The sequence below is a fragment of the Nicotiana tabacum genome, chromosome 9 (assembly GCF_000715075.1).
Source record: "Nicotiana tabacum cultivar K326 chromosome 9, ASM71507v2, whole genome shotgun sequence".
Lineage (NCBI taxonomy): Eukaryota > Viridiplantae > Streptophyta > Magnoliopsida > Solanales > Solanaceae > Nicotiana > Nicotiana tabacum.
The window spans coordinates 124,017,579-124,026,970 of record NC_134088.1 but is presented as its reverse complement, the minus strand read 5'-3'; positions in this window follow the sequence as shown (position 1 = coordinate 124,026,970).

Here is a 9,392-nt window from a genome sequence, read left to right as displayed (position 1 = left end):
CAGAGGCAGGATTTTTACTAAGGGGGTTCAAGATTGTGCCCAGTGGGAATTGAACCAGCAACCTTACAAAGGTTTTGAACTCCCTTGACCACTAAGCTATGCTTTTGTGCTGTGTCAAGGGGATCCATAATATAAAATATAGAGATACAAACCGAATTTTGTCTTATATTTACAGTGTTTTCCAATTGTGTCCGCCCCGGGCATCTGCAACGTCCTCATTTGATATTCTAATATGGGAGAACTAAAAGACTGATTTATTCGGTGATTTTCGCGTCCGTCCTCACTAAACTAACTTAAATCCGAACTACAATTCAGATCAAGTCTTACTGAAATATGATTTCCTTTTCATGTAATATGCGGCAAAGGGGATTCGGGTGAACCCCCTTCCCCTCCCCCCTAAATCCGCCCTTGTTGGGGAGGATAGTGTGTATGCAAGCCTTACCCCTACCATATGAAGGTAGAGAGGCTCTTTCCCGATAGACTCTCGACTCAAGAAAATTTGAAAAAAGAAAGAGTGATAGCAAACATTAACAATAGCAAGATACTAAGATAACGGAAACAAAAGAAATAACATATTTTTTCTAATAAGCAAAAAAATAAGATAGGAAAAAGGAAGAGAAGAGTAAGTCATTACCAACAGTTGCTGTAAGGAGAATGGAGAAGAAGATATCAAACTCAAGTAAGGACTCATTTGTTATTTTTAAGATTAAGACGTCTGAATCTGAATACACATCTGAATATCAAGATGTGCATTAAGATTAAGACATCGAATCTGAATACACATCTGAATATTAAGATGTGTATCAAGATCTGAATACTAAATGATTAAGACTGTTTGTTTTTTTAACATCTGTATAAAATTTATCTTTATTTGAAAATTAACAAACACAAAATTCAAATAAAATACTAATTAATCTAATATCCTATCAATAATATCTATATAACGACATAGCAGCTGCAATAAGGAAGGAAAAACAGGAAGTAACAGCGAAACACCAGAATAAGACACAGAAGAATGAACGAAAACACAACCCAAATCCAGAAATCACAATACAGTAAAGGCAAGTAGTAACTCAGCAGCTGCAATAGTTTTCACATCAGGTCTCAGCTAACAACCCCAATAAATTAGTCAAATCCTTCAAGTGTAAACTTTCACCCGTAAATTTTTAAATTGAGGTCTTTAGAATATAATCCTTTCCAATAAGAAATTATTTTTGAAATATAATATAATCCTTTCCAATAAGAAATTATTTTTGAAATATACTTCCTTCAAATAAATATCTTTCAAACATAGTTCTTTCAAGATAAAATCTTTCAAATATAAACTTTTCAAATAATTAGCCTTCAAACATAGTTCTTTCAAGATAAATACTTTTCAAGTATAACCCTTTCAAATAAATATCTTCAAACATAGTTCTTTCAAGATAAATACTTTTCAAATATAAACTCTTCAAGTAATATCCTTCGAGTATAAGTCACCCTGTGACACCTAAGCATGGAAGATTAGCAGCTCCGAATACAGATATAACCACAGGAAAAATCTACCGGGATACTGTCCCGTAGTCCCGAATTAATTATACAAGACAGGGGGATCTCCCGAAATACGTCCGTAGTCTCAATATATATATATATATTATTATTATTATTATTATTATTATTTAAAAATATGGTAGTTAGTGGTGGTGATGGCTAAAGTTGGTGCTTGTGAATAGCGACTAGAGGTGGTGATTTTGGTTGATGGTGGTGGTTATGGGTAGTAGCTAGTGGTGATTGGTAGTGATAGCGATTATGGTTGAGGATAGTGGTGGTGGGTGATAATAATTAATAATGGTGGGTGGTGATGGTTGTTGTGGTTGTGATTGAGGAAGGTGGTGATAGTCTATAATGGTGTGCAGTACCGGCTATGATTAAGGATGGTGGTGGTGGGTGGTAATAATTAATAATAGTGGGTGGTGATGGTTGTTGTAGTTGTGATTGACGAAGGCGGTGGTAGTCTATAATGGTGAGCAGTGCCGGCTATGGTTGTTGATGGTGATGTGGTGGTTAGTTGTGGTAGTTGAGGTGGATGAGTTTATTGTTGTGGTTGAGAATAATGGTGGGGGTGTGTGGGGATGGTGGGTGGTGGTTGTCGATAATGGTTGCGACTATAATTGAGTATGGTGGTAGTGGTGGTGGGTGGTATGGTGATAGTTGATAATGGTAGGCGGTGGTGATAATTAATAATGAATGTGAATGATAGCATCTTAATGAAATTAAGTCTTTGTTATAGATCTTAATCATACAGACCTATTCAGACCTGTTAAGTGATTGTGAAGTAAAAAAACAAACACACTTAATGATTAAGATCTGAATAATTAAGATTCAGACTTTAAAAACAAATAGACTTAATGTCTGAGATTTGAATGATCAAAATTCAGACCTCCTGCAAACAAATGAGGGCTTAAAGAACTTTTTAAAGCCATGTCGATAATGCTATTACCTTGAAGATATAGAGTAGAAGAGTATAATTCCTTACTAGCTAATAAAATCATATTTATAAGCAAAATATGAATATTACACGCTAGTTATACTGATATTGACCTTTCACTTTAATATACAACAGTGCTTTATACTTGATATTATAAATAAATTAAAGAGTTACCAAATATTTTTAAAAGGAATAAATATATGCTCTATCGATTACTTTCTTTATTATTATTTTTCTTAAGTTGATGCAGAGAAATTCGACTGATCGTATATAGGATTACTGTATGTATGAGGTGACGAGCATATATTTAATAACTAGAGTATACCCATCTTTTCGCTATATTGCATGATATGTTACTTCGTGATTGATTTAATGAATGAGTTTGTAGTTTGTCGAACACTGATCCTTGGAATTTTGTATCGTGACACACGCGGGTTTCAAACCTTATCTAATATAGTTAAATTATACTAATATCCCTTTACCTCATTTTTAAAAGAACTAGATACCCCTTATTTAAAGCAGTCTTGTCCTTGGTCCAAAGAATAGTTAAAAAAGAGATTCTTTAATGATAAAGCATCTTTCTGAATATTACTTCATCAATGAAACAAGGAAATAACCTCATTGCAAATGCAAATCAGAGCTGAGCTTTTTGTTGTGAAGTTTTCCTTCGCTGTTAACCAGAGATTACTGATTGGAATATTTACCATTGGAAATTTGAGAATGAAGAACTTCTCAGCGGAAAGTGTTTTAACCTCATTAATGGTCGTACATGACTTAATTGATAGTAAATATCGAATATTAAATATCTAAAGAAAAATATGTCATTTAAATAAGACATTGCGCGTTGCGAGTTAATAATCCTTGTTACTTCGTGTACCTACATTTTATGCATGCCAAAATCAATTAAGAAGTTGAAGTAGTTGGAGAGAAGGGTGCATGATTTATAGCTTCTTAGCCTAAACTTTTGAGAAGGTAAATACACTTTTTTCTTTCTTTCAGAAAAGCAAATCTTTGAGATTTGAGATGTTTGATAAAACACAAAGATCACATGGCTCAGTCAATTACATGTACGTCGTAAAAGATAATACAAAAGCATTGAGAGAATAACCTCATAAATTTATTATAGAACAAAAGTCCACTTATACAATATGTTTTTCCTCTGTAATACTTAGACAAATAAGGAAAAGTTTATTCACATATATATTTAAGTCTTCCAATATTACACATATGACATAACATTGGACTGGTAAACAAAGGTAGTTCTTTATATTATACATAGATAGCTCCTAACTCTTGCATATACGATCATTTGAAGTATATTTAACACTCTTATTCTAATAGCACATGCAAAATGAGTATTTGAAGTAGTACATAATTATGTTAGCACTCTTAGTTCATGCATATACAAGGATCTAATTAAAGTAGTACTTATCGAATACTGTAATAATAATATCAGCAAACGAACGTTTCCTCGCGATGTTCTTTAGTTTGGTAACATGCTACAATGATAATCATATCGATCATAGTTCAACTGATAATGCCACCAACACCACTTGCATATCCAACCATCAGAGCATTCTGCGTGAGAACTGCATTGTCTCCCACAAGTCTCCTCTTCATTAGGGTTTAATTTCAATTTCATCATTGATATTGATAGCGGCAAGCCTCCCATCGTCATCATTGAGTTTCGAGACAAATCAACTGCACGCCTGCATACAAATTTCGATTATAACCAACATCAAGATAATAATCATATATGTGTGTGTAATTGTTTCTTATGTATAAGGCTAAAAGAACCACACATGCAAACAAAAGGGAAAAGTAAGTCATTACCAGCAGTTGCTGTAAGGAGAATGGTGAATAAGATAACAAACTTAAGTAAAGAATGTGTCACAACCATGTTGTCGATTTTGTTGTAGATAGTAGAAGAGTATATATGGTAATTCCTAACTATGGTAGAGTCATATTTATAAGCAAAATGAGCTCCCTGTTATAAAATAAAGACTGTAAAGTAAAGACAAGTATACAGAGAAACTGATATATTATTTAAATTTCAATCTTCTGTAAATAATGAACTGAATTCTCCTCTATTTATAGAAGAAAGGAAGCTGCTGTGTAAGCTGCTACTGCAAGCTGCTTGTAAGCTGCTGTGTAAGCTACTTGTAAGCTGCTCTGCAAGCTGCTTGTAAGCTGCTGTGTAAGCTGCTTGTAAGCTGCTGCTCTAAACTGTTGTGCCAGATATAGATAATCTTCTATCATGGGTAATATTTATCCATAACGGAGTACCGAAAGGATAAGCTTCTTCAGGAGGCTTATTTCCAATAGAGTACTAAATAGATAAATATATTTATGGCGGAGTCTTATATGGATAAACTTCTTCAGGAAGCTTATTTACAACAGAGTACTAAATGAACATCCATAATATAATATATTCATAACACTCCCCCTTGGATGTTCATTAAAAGATAATGTGCCTCGTTAAAACCTTACTAGGAAAAATTCCGTAGAAAAAAATCCTAGTGAAGGAAAAAGAGTACACATATTTAGTAATACGCATTGCTAGCTGCCTTATTAAAAATCTTATAAGGAAAACCCTGTGGGAAAAAATCTTAATAAGGAAAAAAGAGTACATCGCGTATTTTACTCCCCCTGATGAAAACCTTGTTTCAAATATTTAAGTCTCCGCATTCCAATCTTGTATACCATCTTCTCAAAAGTTGAAGTTGGTAAAGATTTGGTGAATAAATCTGCCGGATTGTCACTTGAACGGATTTGTTGCACATCAATGTCACCATTTTTCTGAAGATCGTGTGTGTAGAATAATTTTGGTGAAATGTGCTTCGTTCTATCTCCTTTTATAAATCCTCCCTTCAATTGGGCTATGCATGCAGCATTGTCTTCGTATAAAATTGTGGGTCTTTTCTCACATTCCAAATCACATTTTTCTCGAATAAAATGAATTATTGATCTCAACCATACGCATTCCCTACTTGCTTCATAAATAGCTATTATCTCAGCGTGATTTGAAGAAGTAGCAACAATAGATTGTTTTGTGGAGCGCCATGATATGATAGTACCTCCACATGTAAACACGTACCCGGTTTGAGATCTAGCTTTATGGGGATCAGATAAATAACCTGCATCTGCATAACCAACAAGATCTGCACTATCTTTGTTAGCATAAAACAAACCCATATCAAGAGTTCCCTTTAAATATCGCAATATATGCTTAATCCCGTTCCAATGTCTCCGTGTAGGAGAAGAGCTATATCTTGCTAGTAAATTAACAGAAAATGCTATGTCAGGCCTTGTAGCATTAGCAAGATACATAAGTGCACCAATTGCACTGAGATAGGGTGTTTCAGGACCCAGGAGTTCCTCATCCTCTTCTGGAGGTCGGAACGGGTCCTTATTCACTTCAAGTGATCGAACAACCACTAGTGTACTCAATGGGTGCGCTTTGTCCATGTAAAAGCGTTTTAAGACCCTTTCTGTATAGGCAGATTGATGGATAAAGATCCCGTCTGCTAAATGTTCAATTTGCAGACCAAGACAAAGTTTTGTCTTCCCAAGATCTTTCATCTCAAATTCTTTCTTAAGATATTCAATTGCCTTTTGGAGCTCTTCTGAAGTTCCAACAAGATTTATATCATCAACATAAACAGCAAGTATAACAAATTCTGAAGCCATTTTTTTTATAAAAATACATGGACAAATAACATCATTTATGTAACCCTCTTTCAGCAAATATTCACTGAGGCGATTATATCACATGCGCCCAGATTGCTTTAAACCGTACAAAGATCTTTGTAATCTGATTGAGTACATTTCCCGAGATTTTGAATATGCTTCAGGCATTTTAAATCCTTCAGGGATTTTCATGTAAATTTCATTATCAAGTGACCCGTACAGATAAGCTGTAACCACATCCATTAGATGTATTTCAAGCCTTTCACGTAAGGCTAAACTGATGAGATATCGAAATGTTATGGCATCCATAACGGGTGAATATGTTTCTTCATAATCGACTCCAGGTCGTTGTGAGAATCTTTGTGCGACAAGGCGAGCCTTGTATCTTTCAACTTCATTTTGCTCATTCCTTTTTCGCACAAAAACCCATTTATGACTAACTGGTTTTATACCAGCAGGTGTTTGGACTACTGGTCCAAAGACCTCTTTTTTAGCAAGTGCGTTCAATTCTAATTGAATTGCCCCTTGCCATTTTGGCCAATCAGATCTTTGTTGACATTCTTCAACAGATCGGGGTTCAAAATCCTCATTATCTTGTATAATGTTAAGTGCAACATTATATGCAAAAATATTATCCACCACTATTTCAGATCGATTTAAATTAATCCCATCACCAGTAGAACTTATTAAAAGTTCTTCGCTCACTCGAGTCTCGGATTTATTGATTTCTTCAGGAATCTCATAACTAATCAGATCTTGGGTCTCTTCAGGAGATCCCTTCATAATATCATTTTGATCATTTATCGATTTTTGTTTTCTAGGATTTCGATCCTTAGAACCCATAGGCCTACCATGCTTTAGGCGTGCTTTAGGTTCACTAGCTCTCATGCTAATAGATGGTCCTGCTGGGACATCAATTCGGATAGGCATATTCTCTACAGGTATATGTGACTTAGTTATCCTTTTCAAATCAGTAAATGCGTCTGGCATTTGATTTGCTATATTCTGTAAATGGATGATCTTCTGGACCTCCTGATTACATATAGGGGTACGTGGATCAAAGTGAGATAATGATGAAACTTTCCACATAATTTCTCTTTTGATTTCCTTTTTCTCTCCCCCTAATTGTGGGAAATTTGTTTCATCAAATCGACAATCTGCAAATCGAGCAGTAAATAAATCTCCCGTCAATGGTTCAAGATAGCGAATAATAGAGGGTTATTCAAACCCAATATATATTCCTAACCTTCTTTGGGGCCCATCTTACTGCGCTGTGGTGGTGCTACTGGCACATATACAGCACATCCAAAAATTCGTAGATGGGCAATATTTAGTTCATGACCAAAAACTAATTGTGACGGAGAATATTTATTATAATGCATTGGTCTGAGACGGATAAGTGATGTTGCTTGCAAGATAACATGGCCCCAAACAATAGTGGGCAATTTTATTTTCATAAGTAGTGGTCTTGCTATCAATTGCAGTCGTTTAATGAATGACTCTGCAAGGCCATTTTGAGTATGAACATAAGCTACAGGATGTTCAACTTTTATCCCAATTGATAGACAGTAATCATCAAAAGCTTGAGATGAGAATTCTCCAGCATTATCAAGGCGAATAACCTTTATAGGATAATCTGGGAATTGTGCCCTTAATCGAATTATTTGTGCTAATAACTTTGCAAACGCCAGGTTGCGAGATGATAATAGGCACACATGAGACCATCTTGAAGATGCATCTATTAGGACCATAAAATATCTAAACAACCCACTTGGTGGGTGAATCGGTCCACATATATCCCCATGTATACGTTCTAAGAAGGTAGGGGACTCAATGCCAACCTTCATTGGTGATGGTCTAGTGATCATTTTGCCTTGATAACAAGCATCACAAGAAAATTCATTATTTGTAAGAATCTTCAGGTACTTTAATGGATGCCCACTCGAATTTTCAGTAATTCGTCTCATCATCTCATCATTATTGATCCAGGATGGCCCAAACGGCCATGCCAAAGCACAAAAGTATTTGAATCAGTAAACTTCTGGTTTACGATAGAGTGTGCTTCAACTGTACTAATCTTTGAATAATATAAGCCAGAAGATAAAGTTGGTAACTTTTCTACAATGCATTTCTGGCCAGAAATATTCTTTGTAATACAAAGATATTCCACATTCATTTCATCTATTGTCTCAACATGATACCCATTTCGGCGGATATCTATAAAACTCAACAAGTTTTTTCGGGACTTGGAGGAGTACAATGCATTGTCGATAATAAATTTTGTTCCCTTAGACAGAAATACAATAGCTCTTCCAAAGCCTTCAATCAAACTTATATTACCAGAAATTGTAGAAACATTTGCTTTTTCCTTATGCAAATAAGAAAAGTATTTCTGATCTTTGAATATGACATGAGTTGTTCCACTATCAACTACACAAATATCTTCATGATTGGTCTTTGATCCAAACATAATTTGAGGATTATCCATATTCTTCAAAATGACATAAACAAAATAAATATGATAGTAAACATTATAACTTTTATTTATGTACAATAATTACATAACTATACTATCTACTACAAATAACAGAAATTAAAATATTTACATCTCTACAGATTCACTACCGATCACATGACTTGTTTCTCCTTCTGGGAGTGCAAAGTAATCAGCTACATCCAAATGCATGAAGTCTAAATTATCTTCAGAAATAAAATTTGCTTCAGCATTTTTCTCTGTCTTCTTTAGGGAAGCTTGATATAGCTCAACCAGGTGCTTTGGCGTACGGCATGTACGTGACCAGTGCCCTTTTCCTCCACATCTATAGCATGCATTTTCTGGCTTTGCTGCTTGCACCGCTTCATGCTTTTGTTCCTTCCTTTTCCACTGCTGGTGGTGAAAAGGGTTCTTTGGTGCATTATTATTACCACGATTAGAGTTTCCTCCCCGACCACGGCCATGACCACGACTGGGGCCACGTCCTCTTCCACGTTTAGCTTGGTGGAAGTTCGTCTCATTCACTTCAGGGAATGGACAAGAACCAGTAGGTCGGCTTTCATGGTTTTTCATTAATAGCCCATTATGTTGCTCGGCTACAAGAAGATGTGAGATAAGTTCAGAATACTTTTTGAATCCCATCTCTCGATATTGCTGCTGCAGGAGCATATTCGAGGCATGAAAAGTGGTGAAAGTTTTCTCCAACATATCATGATCAGTAATATTATCACCATATAGTTT